This window comes from Pan paniscus, chromosome 14, assembly GCF_029289425.2.
Source record: "Pan paniscus chromosome 14, NHGRI_mPanPan1-v2.0_pri, whole genome shotgun sequence".
Taxonomy (NCBI): Eukaryota; Metazoa; Chordata; class Mammalia; order Primates; family Hominidae; genus Pan; species Pan paniscus.
Genome location: NC_073263.2, coordinates 15,804,130 through 15,817,032, shown reverse-complemented (window position 1 = coordinate 15,817,032; position 12,903 = coordinate 15,804,130).

The window sequence follows — 12,903 nt, the reverse complement described above, 5'->3', positions numbered from 1 at the left end:
TATGAAATATATTTACTGTACTTTTTGATATTTTATGTACAGTAGATAATATATACTTACAGTAATTTTTGATATTTTATTTACAGTATGTAAAATGTATTTGGTGTACTTTTAGTTAATATTATATGTACAATATATGAAATATATTTACTGTACTTTTTGATATTTTATGTACAGTATATAATATATATTTGGTGTACTTTTTATATTTTATGTAAATTATATAATATATAATTGGTGTAGTTTTTCATATATTACATAGAGTGTAATATATATTTACTGTCCTTTTTGATATTTTATTTACAGTGTATAATATACATTTGGTGTAGTTTTTGATATTTTATGAACAGTATATTAAATATAATTACTGAAGATTTTGATAGTTTGTTTACAGTATATATAACACATATTTGGTGTACTTTTTGATATTTTATGTACAGTAGATAATATATACTTACTGTAATTTTTATAATTTATTTACAGTATGTAAAATGTATTTGTTGTACTTTTAGTTAATATTATATGTACAATACATGAAATATATTTACTGTACTTTTTGATATTTTATGGACAGTATGTAATATATATTTGGTGTACTTTTGATATTTTATGTAAATTATATAATATATATTTGGTGTAGTTTTTGCTATTTTACATAGTGTGTAATATATATTTACTGTCCTTTTTGATATTTTATTTAGAGTGTATAATATACATTTGGTGTAATTTTTGTTATTTAATGTACAGTATATTAAATATAATTACTGAAGATTTTGATAGTTTATTTACAGTATATATAACACATATTTGGTGTACGTTTTGATATTTTATGTACAGTAGATAATATGTACTTAGTGTAATTTTTGATATTTTATTTACAGTATGTAAAATATATTTGGTGTACCTTTAGTTAATATTATATGTACAATATATCAAATATATTTACTGTACTTTTTGATATTTTATGTACAGTATATAATATATATTTCGTGTACTTTTGATATTTTATGTAAATTATATAATATATATTTGGTGTAGTTTTTGATATTTTACATAGAGTGTAATATATATTTACTGTCATTTTTGATATTTTATTTAGAGTGTATAATATACATTTGGTGTAATTATTGATATTTTATGTACAGTATATTTAATATAATTAATGAAGGTTTTGATAGTTTATTTACAGTATATATAACACATGTTTGGTGTACTTTTTGATATTTTATGTACAGTAGATACTATATACTTACTGTAATTTTTGATATTTTATTTACAGTATGTAAAATATATTTGGTGTACCTTTATTTAATATTATATGTACAATATATGAAATATATTTACCGTACTTTTTGATATCTTATGTACAGTATATAATATATATTTGGTGTACTTTTGATATTTTATGTAAATTATAGAATATATATTTGGTGTAGTTTTTGATATTTTACATAGAGTGTAATATATATTTACTGTCATTTTTGATATTTTATTTAGAGTGTATAATATACCTTTGGTGTAATTATTGATATTTTATGTACAGTATATTAAATATAATTACTGAAGATTTTGATAGTGTATTTACAGTATATATTACGCATATTTGGTGTACTTTTTGCTATTTTATGTACAGTAGATAATATATATTTACTGTAATTTTTGATATTTTATTTACAGTATGTAAAATATATTTCGTGTACTTTTAGTTAATATTATATGTACAATATATGAAATATATTTACTGTACTTTCTGATATTTTATGTACAGTATATAATATATATTTGGTGTACTTTTGTTATTTTATGTAAATTATATAATATATATTTGTTGTAGTTTTTGATATTTTACATAGAGTGTAATATATATTTACTGTCCTTTTTGATATTTAATTTAGAGTGTATAATATAAATTTGGTGTAATTATTGATATTTTATGTACAGTATATTAAATATAATTACTGAAGATTTTGATAGTTTATTTACAGTATATATAACACATATTTGGTGTACTTTTTGATATTTTATGCACAGTAGATAATATATACTTACTGTAATTTTTCATATTTTATTTACAGTATGTAAAATGTATTTGGTGTACTTTTAGTTAATATCATATGTACAATATATGAAATATATTTACTGTACATTTTGATATTTTATGTAATGTATATAATATATATTTGGTGTACTTTTGATATTTTATGTAAATTATATAATATATATTTGGTGTAATTTTTGATATTTTACATAGGGTGTGTAATATATATTTACTGTACTTTTTGATATTTTCTTTACAGTATATAATATACATTTGGTTTAATTTTTGATATTTTATGTACATTATGTAATATATATTTACTGTACTTTTTGATATATTATTTACAGTATAGAAAATGTATTTTGTGTAGTTTTAGTTAATATTATAACTACAATATATGAAATAAAGTTACTGTACTTTTTGATATTTAATGTACAGTATATAATAAATATTTGGTGTACTTTTGATATTTTACGTACAGTATGTAATATATATTTACTGTACTTTTTGATATTTTATTTACAGTATATAAAATGTATTTGGTGTACTTTTAGTTAATATTACATATACAATATATGAAATATATTTACTGTATTTTTGATATTTTATGTACAGTATACAAGATATATTTGCTGTCCTTTTGATATTTTATATAAATTATATAACATATATTTGGTGTAGTTTTTGATGTTTTACATAGGGTGTGTAATATATATTTAATGTACTTTTTGATATTTTGTTTACAGTATATAAAATGTATTTGGTGTAGTTTTAGTTAATATTATATGTACAATATATGAAATATATTTACTGTACTTTTTGATATTTTATGTACAGTATATAATATATATTTGGTGTACTTTTGATATTTTATGAAAAGTATATAATATATATTTGGTGTAGTATTTGATATTTTACATAGAGTGTAATATATATTTACTGTCCTTTTTGATATTTTATTTAGAGTGTATAATATACATTTGGTGTAATTTTTGATATTTAATGTACAGTTTATTAATATAATTACTGAAGATTTTGATAGTTTATTTACAGTATATATAACACATATTTGGTGTACTTTTTGATATTTCATGTACAGTAGATAATATATACTTACTGTAATTTTTTATATTTTATTTACCGTATGTAAAATGTATTTGATGTACTTTTAGTTAACATTATATGTACAATATATGAAATATATTTACTGTACTTTTTGATATTTTATGTACAGTATATAATGTATATTTGGTGTACTTTTGATATTTTATGTAAATTATATAATATATATTTGGTGTAGTTTTTGATATTTTACATAGAGTGTAATATATATTTACTGTCCTTTTTGATATTTTATTTAGTGTGTATAATATACATTTGGTGTAATTTTTGATATTTTATGTACAGTATATTAAATATAATTACTGAAGATTTTGATAGTTTATTTACAGTATATATAACACCTATTTGGTGTACATTTTGATATTTTATGTACGGTAGGTAATATATACTTACTGTAATTTTTGATATTTTATTTACAGTATGTAAAATGTATTTGTTGTTCTTGTAGTTAATATTATATGTACAATATATGAAATATATTTACTGTACTTTTTGATATTTTATGTACAGTATATAATATATATTTGGTGTACTTTTGATATTTTATGTAAATTATATAATATATATTTGGTGTAGTTTTTGTTATTTTACAAAGAATGTATTATATATTTACTGTCGTTTTTGATATTTTATTTAGAGTGTATAATATACATTTGGTGTAATTTTTGATATTTTATGTACAGTATATTAAATATAATTACTGAAGATTTTGATAGTTTATTTACAGTATATATAACACATATTTGGTGTACATTTTGATATTTTATGTACGGTAGATAATATATACTTACTGGAATTTTTGATATTTTACTTACAGTATGTAAAATGTATTTGTTGTCCTTTTAGTTAATATTATATGTACAATATATGAAATATATTTACTGTACTTTTTGATATTTTATGTACAGTATATAATATATATTTGGTGTTCTTTTGATATTTTATGTAAATTATATAATATAAACTTGGTGTTGTTTTTGATATTTTACATAGAGTGTAATATATATTTACTGTCATTTTTGATATTTTATTTAGAATGTATAATATACATTTGGTGTAATTATTGATATTTTATGTACAGTATATTAAATATAATTACTGAAGATTTTGATAGTTTATTTACAGTATATATAACACATATTTGGTGTACTTTTTGATATTTTATGTACAGTAGATAATATATACTTACTGTAATTTTTGCTATTTTATTTACAGTATATAAAATGTATTTGGTGTAGTTTTAGTTAATATTATATGTACAATATATGAAATATATTTACTGTACTTTTTGATATTTTATGTACAATATATAATATATATTTGGTGTATTTTGATATTTTATGTAAATTATATAATATATATTTGGTGTAGTTTTTGATATTTTACATAGAGTGTAATATATATTTACTGTCCTTTTTGATATTTTATTTAGAGTGTATAATATACATTTGGTGTAATTTTTGATATTTTATGTACAGTTTATTATATATAATTACTGAAGATTTTGATAGTTTATTTACAGTATATATAACACATATTTGGTGTACTTTTTGATATTTTATGTACAGTAGATAATATATGTTTACTGTAATTTTTGATATTTTATTTACAGTATATAAAGTGTATTTGGTGTAATTTTAGTTAATATTATATGTACAATATATGAAATATATTTACTGTACTTTTTGATATATATGTACAGTATATCATATATATTTGGTGTACTTTTGATATTTTATGTAAATTATATAATATATATTTGGTGTAGTTTTTGATATTTTACATAGAGTATAATATATATTTACTGTCCTTTTTGATATATTATTTAGAGTGTATAATATATATTTGGTGTAATTTTTGATATTTTATGTACAGTATATTAAATATAATTACTGAAGATTTTGATAGTTTATTTACAGTATATATAACACATATTTGGTGTACTTTTTGATATTTTATGTACGGTAGATAATATATACTTACTGGAATTTTTGATATTTTATTTACAGTATGTAAAATGTATTTGTTGTTCTTTTAGTTAATATTATATGTACAATATATGAAATATATTTACTGTACTTTTTGATATTTTATGTACAGTATATAATATATATTTGGTGTTCTTTTGATATTTTATGTAAATTATATAATATGTATTTTGTGTAGTTTTTGATATTTTACATACAGTGTAATATATATTTACTGTCGCTTTTGATATTTTATTTAGAATGTATAATATACATTTGGTGTAATTATTGATAATTTATGTACAGTATATTAAATATAATTGCTGAAGATTTTGATAGTTTATTTACAGTATGTATAACACATATTTGGTGTACTTTTTGATATTTTATGTACAGTAGATAATATATACTTACTGTAATTTTTGATATTTTATTTACAGTATATAAAATGTATTTGGTGTACTTTTAGTTAATATTATATGTACAATATATGAAATATATTTACTGTACTTTTTGATATATTAGGTACAGTATATAATATATATTTGGTGTACTTTTGATATTTTATGTAAATTATATAATATATATTTGGTGTAGTTTTTGATATTTTACATAGAGTCTAATATATATTTACTGTCCTTTTTAATATTTTATTTAGAGTGTATAATATACATTTGGTGTAATTTTTGATATTTTATGTACAGTATATTAAATATAATTACTGAAGATTTTGATAGCTTACAGTATATATAACACATACTTGGTGTACTTTTTGATATTTTATGTACAGTAGATAATATATACTTACTGTAATTGTTGATATTTTATTTACAGTATGTAAAATGTATTTGTTGTTCTTTTAGTTAATATTATATGTACAATATATGAAATATATTTACTGTACTTTTTGATATTTTATGTACAGTATATAATATATATTTGGTGTACTTTTGATATTTTATGTAAATTATATAATATATATTTGGTGTAGTTTTTGATATTTTACATAGTGTGCAATATATATTTACTGTCCTTTTTGATATTTTATTTAGAGTGTATAATATACATTTGGTGTAATTTTTGATATTTTATGTACAGTATATTAAATATAATTACTGAAGATTTTGATAGTTTATTTACAGTATATATAACACATATTTGGTGTACTTTTTGATATTTTATGTACAGTAGATAATATATACTTACTGTAATTTTTGATATTTTATTTACAGTATGTAAAATGTTTTTGGTGTAGTTTCAGTTAATATTATATGTACAATATATGAAATACATTTACTGTACTTTTTGATATTTTATGTACAGTATATAATATATATTTGGTGTACTTTTGATATTTTATGTAAATTATACAATATATATTTGGTGTAGTTTTGATGTTTTACATAGGGTGTGTAATATATATTTAATGTTCTTTTTGATATTTTATTTACAGTATATAAAATGTATTTGGTGTAGTTTTAGTTAATATTATATGTACAATATATGAAATATATTTACTGTACTTTTTGATAATTTATGTACAGTATATAATATATATTTGGTGTACTTTTGATATTTTATGTAAATTATATAATATATATTTGGTGTAGTTTTTGATATTTTACATAGAGTGTAATATATATTTACTATCCTTTTTGATATTTTATTTAGAGTGTATAATATACATTTGGTGTAATTTTTGATATTTTATGTACAGTATATTAAATATAATTACTGAAGATTTTGATAATTTATTTACAGTATATATAACACATATTTGGTGTACTTTTTGATATTTTATGTACAGTTTATAATATATATTTACTGTAATTTTTGATATTTTATTTACAGTATATAAAATGTATTTGGTGTACTTTTACTTAATATTATATGTACAATATATGAAATATATTTACCGTACTTTTTGATATTTTATGTACAGTATATAATATATATTTGGTGTACTTTTGATATTTTATGTAAATTATATAATATATATTTGGTGTGGTTTTTGATATTTTACATAGTGTATAATATATATTTACTGTCCTTTTTGATATTTTATTTAGAATGTATAATATACATTTGGTGTAATTTTTGATATTTAATGTACAGTATATTAAATATAATTACTGAAGATTTTGATAGTTTATTTACAGTATATATAACACATATTTGGTGTACATTTTGATATTTTATGTACGGTAGATAATATATACTTACTGGAATTTTTGATATTTTACTTACAGTATGTAAAATGTATTTGTTGTTCTTTTAGTTAATATTATACGTACAATATATGAAATATATTTACTGAACTTTTTGATATTTTATGTACAGTACATAATATATATTTGGTGTTCTTTTGATATTTTATGTAAATTATATAATATATATTTGGTGTAGTTTTTGATATTTTACATAGGGTATAATATATATTTACTGTCCTTTTTAATATTTTATTTAGAGTGTATAATATACATTTGGTGTAATTTTTGATATTTTATGTACAGTATATTAAATATAATTACTGAAGATTTTGATAGTTTATTTACAGTATATATAACACATATTTGGTGTACTTTTTGATATTTTATGTACGGAAGATAATATATACTTACTGTAATTTTTGATATTTTATATACAGTATGTAAAAAGTATTTGTTGTTCTTATAGTTAATATTATATGTACAATATGTGAAATATATTTACTGTACTTTTTGATATTTTATGTAAAGTATATAATATATATTTGGTGTACTTTTGATATTTTATGTAAATAATATAATATATATTTGGTGTAGTTTTTGATATTTTACATAGAGTGTAATATATATTTACTGTCCTTTTTTATATTTTATTTAGAATGTATAATATACATTTGGTGTAATTATTGATATTTAATGTACAGTATATTAAATATAATTACTGAAGATTTTGATAGTTTATTTACAGTATATATAACACATATTTGGTGTACTTTTTGATATTTTATGTACAGTAGATAATATATACTTACTGTAATTTTTGATATTTTATTTGCAGTATGTAAAATGTATTTGGTGTACTTTTAGTTAATATTATATGTACAATATATGAAATACATTTACTGTACTTTTTGATATTTTAGGTACAGTATATAATATATATTTGGTGTACTTTTGATATTTTATGTAAATTATACAATATATATTTCGTGTAGTTTTTGATATTTTACATAGAGTGTAATATATATTTACTGTCCTTTTTGATATTTTATTTAGTGTGTATAATATACATTTGGTGAAATTTTTGATATTTTATGTAGAGTATATTAAATATAATTACTGAAGTTTTTGATAGTGTATTTACAGTATATATAACACATATTTGGTGTACTTTTTGATATTTTATGTACAGTAGATAATATAGACTTACTGTAATTTTTCATATTTTATTTACAGTATGTAAAATGTATTTGGTGTACTTTTAGTTAATATTATATGTACAATATATGAAATATATATACTGTACTTTTTGATATTTAATGTACAGTACATAATATATATTTGGTGTACTTTTGATATTTTATGTAAATTATATAATATATATTTTGTGTAGTTTTTGATATTTTACATAGAGTGTAATATATATTTACTGTCCTTTTTGATATTTTATTTAGAGTGTATAATATACATTTGGTGTAATTTTTGATATTTTATGTACCGTATATTATATATAATTACTGAAGATTTTGATAGTTTATTTACAGTATATATATATCCCATATTTGGTGTACTTTTTGATATTTTATGTACAGTAGATAATATATACTTACTGTAATTTTTGATATTTTATTTACAGTATGTAAAATGTATTTGGTGTACTTTTAGTTAATATTATATGTACAATATATGAAATATATTTACTGTACTTTATGATATTTTATGTACAGTATATAATATATATTTGGTGTACTTTTGATATTTTATGTAAATTAAATAATATATATTTGGTGTAGTTTTTGATAATTTACATAGAGTGTTAGATATATTTACTGTCATTTTTGATATTTTATTTAGAGTGTATAATATACATTTGGTGTAATTTTTTATATTTTATGTACAGTATAATAAATATAATTACTGAAGATTTTGATAGTTTATTTACAGTATATATAACACATATTTGGTGTTCTTTTTGATATTTTATGTACAGTAGATAATATATACTTACTGTAATTTTTGATATTTTATTTACTGTATGCAAAATGTATTTGGTGTACTTTTAGTTAATGTTATATGTACAATATATGAAATATATTTACTGTACTTTTTGATATTTTATGTACAGTATATAATATATATTTGGTGTACTTTTGATATTTTATGTAAATTATATAATATATATTTGGTGTAGTTTTTGATATTTTACATAGAGTGAAATATATATTTACTGTCCTTTCTGATATTTTATTTAGAGTGTATAATATACATTTGGTGTAATTTTTGATATTTTATGAACATTATATGAAATATAATTACTGAAGATTTTGATAGTTCATTTACAGTATATATAACGCCTATTTGGTGTACTTTTTGATATATTATGTACAGAAGATTATATATACTTACTGGAATTTTTTATATTTTATTTACAGTATGTAAAATGTATTTGGTGTACTTTTAGTTAATATTATATGTACAATATATGAAATATATTTACTGTACTATTTGATATTTAATGTACAGTAGATAATATATACTTACTGTAATTTTTTATATTTTATTTACAGTATGTAAAATGTATTTGGTGTACTTTTAGTTAATATTACATGTACAATATATGAAATATATTTACTGTACTTTATGATATTTTATGTAAATTATATTATATATTTGGTGTACTTTTGATATTTTAAATAAATTATATAATATATATCTGGTGTAGTTTTTGATATTTTACATACAGTGTAATATATATTTACTGTCCTTTTTGAAAGTTTATTTAGAGTGTATAATATACATTTGGTGTAATTTTTGATATTTTATGAACAGTATATTAAATATAACTACTGAAGATTTTGATAGTTTATTTACAGTATATATAACACATATTTGGTGTACTTTTTGATATTTTATGTACAGTAGATAATATAGACTTACTGTAATTTTTCATATTTTATTTACAGCATGTAAAATGTATTTGGTGTACTTTTAGTTAATATTATATGTACAATATATGAAATATATATACTGTACTTTTTGATATTTAATGTACAGTACATAATATATATTTGGTGTACTTTTGATATTTTATGTAAATTATATAATATATATTTGGTGTAGTTTTTGATATTTTACATAGAGTGTAATATATATTTACTGTCCTTTTTGATATTTTATTTAGAGTGTATAATATACATTTGGTGTAATTTTTGATATTTTATGTACAGTATATTATATATAATTACTGAAGATTTTGATAGTTTATTTACAGTATATATATATCCCATATTTGGTGTACTTTTTGATATTTTATGTACAGTAGATAATATATACTTACTGTAATTTTTGATATTTTATTTACAGTATGTAAAATGTATTTGGTGTACTTTTAGTTAATATTATATGTACAATATATGAAATATATTTACTGTACTTTTTGATATTTTATGTACAGTATATAATATATATTTGGTGTACCTTTGATATTTTATGTAAATTAAATAATATATATTTGGTGTAGTTTTGATAATTTACATAGAGTGTAATATATATTTACTGTCATTTTTGATATTTTATTTAGAGTGTATAATATACATTTGGTGTAATGTTTTATATTTTATGTACAGTATAATAAATATAATTACTGAAGATTTTGATAGTTTATTTACAGTATATATAACACATATTTGGTGTTCTTTTTGATATTTTATGTACAGTAGATAATATATACTTACTGTAATTTTTGATATTTTATTTACTGTATGCAAAATGTATTTGGTGTACTTTTAGTTAATGTTATATGTACAATATATGAAATATATTTACTGTACTTTTTGATATTTTATGTACAGTATATAATATATATTTGGTGTACTTTTGGTATTTTATGTAAATTATATAATATATATTTGGTGTAGTTTTTGATATTTTACATAGAGTGAAATATATATTTACTGTCCTTTTTGATATTTTATTTAGAGTGTATAATATACATTTGGTGTAATTTTTGATATTTTATGAACATTATATGAAATATAATTACTGAAGATTTTGATAGTTCATTTACAGTATATATAACGCCTATTTGGTGTACTTTTTGATATATTATGTACAGTAGATTATATGTACTTACTGGAATTTTTTATATTTTATTTACAGTATGTAAAATGTATTTGGTGTACTTTTAGTTAATATTATATGTACAATATATGAAATATATTTACTGTACTTTTTGATATTTAATGTACAGTAGATAAGATATACTTACTGTAATTTTTTATATTTTATTTACAGTATGTAAAATGTATTTGGTGTACTTTTAGTTAATATTACATGTACAATATATGAAATATATTTGCTGTACTTTTTGATATTTTATGTACAGTATATAATATATATTTGGTGTACTTTTGATATTTTATGTAAATTATATAATATATATTTGGTGTAGTTTTGATATTTTACATAGAGTGTAATATATATTTACTGTCCTTTTTGATATTTTATTTAGAGTGTATAATATACATTTGGTGTAATTTTTGATATTTTATGTACTGTATATTAAATATAATTACTGAAGATTTTGATAGTTTATTACACTATATATATATCCCATATTTGGTGTACTTTTTGATATTTTATGTACAGTAGATAATATATACTTACTGTAATTTTTGATATTTTATTTACAGTATGTAAAATGTATTTGGTGTACTTTTAGTTAATATTATATGTACAATATATGAAATATATTTACGGAACTTTTTGATATTTTATGTACAGTATATAATATGTATTTGGTGTACTTTTGATATTTTATGTAAATTATATAATATATATTTTGTGTAGTTTTTGATATTTTACATATAGTGTAATATATATTTTCTGTCCTTTTTGATATTTTATTTAGAGTGTATAATATACATTTGGTGTAATTTTTGATATTTTATGAACAGTATATTAAATATAATTACTGAAGATTTTGATAGTTTATTTACAGCATATATAACACATATTTGGTGTACTTTTTGGTATTTTATGTACAGTAGATAATATGTACTTAGTGTAATTTTTCATATTTTATTTACAGTATGTAAAATGTATTTGGTGTACTTTTAGTAAATATTATATGCACAATATATGAAATATATTTACTGTACTTTTTGATATTTTATGTACAGTATACAATATATATTTGGTGTACTTTTGATATTTTATGTAAATTATATAATATATATTTGGTGTAGTTTGTGATATTTTACATAGGGTGTGTAATATATATTTAGTGTACTTTTTGATATTTTATTTACAGTAAATAATATACATTTGGTGTAATTTTTGATATTTTATGAACAGTATATTAAATATAATTACTGAAGATTTTGATAGTTTATTTACAGTATAGATAACACATATTTGGTGTACTTTTTCATATTTTATGTACAGTAGATAATATATACTTACTGTAATTTTTTATATTTTATTTACAGTATGTAAAATGTATTTGTTGTACTTTTAGTTAATATTATATGTACAATATATGAAATATATTTACTGTACTTTTTGATAT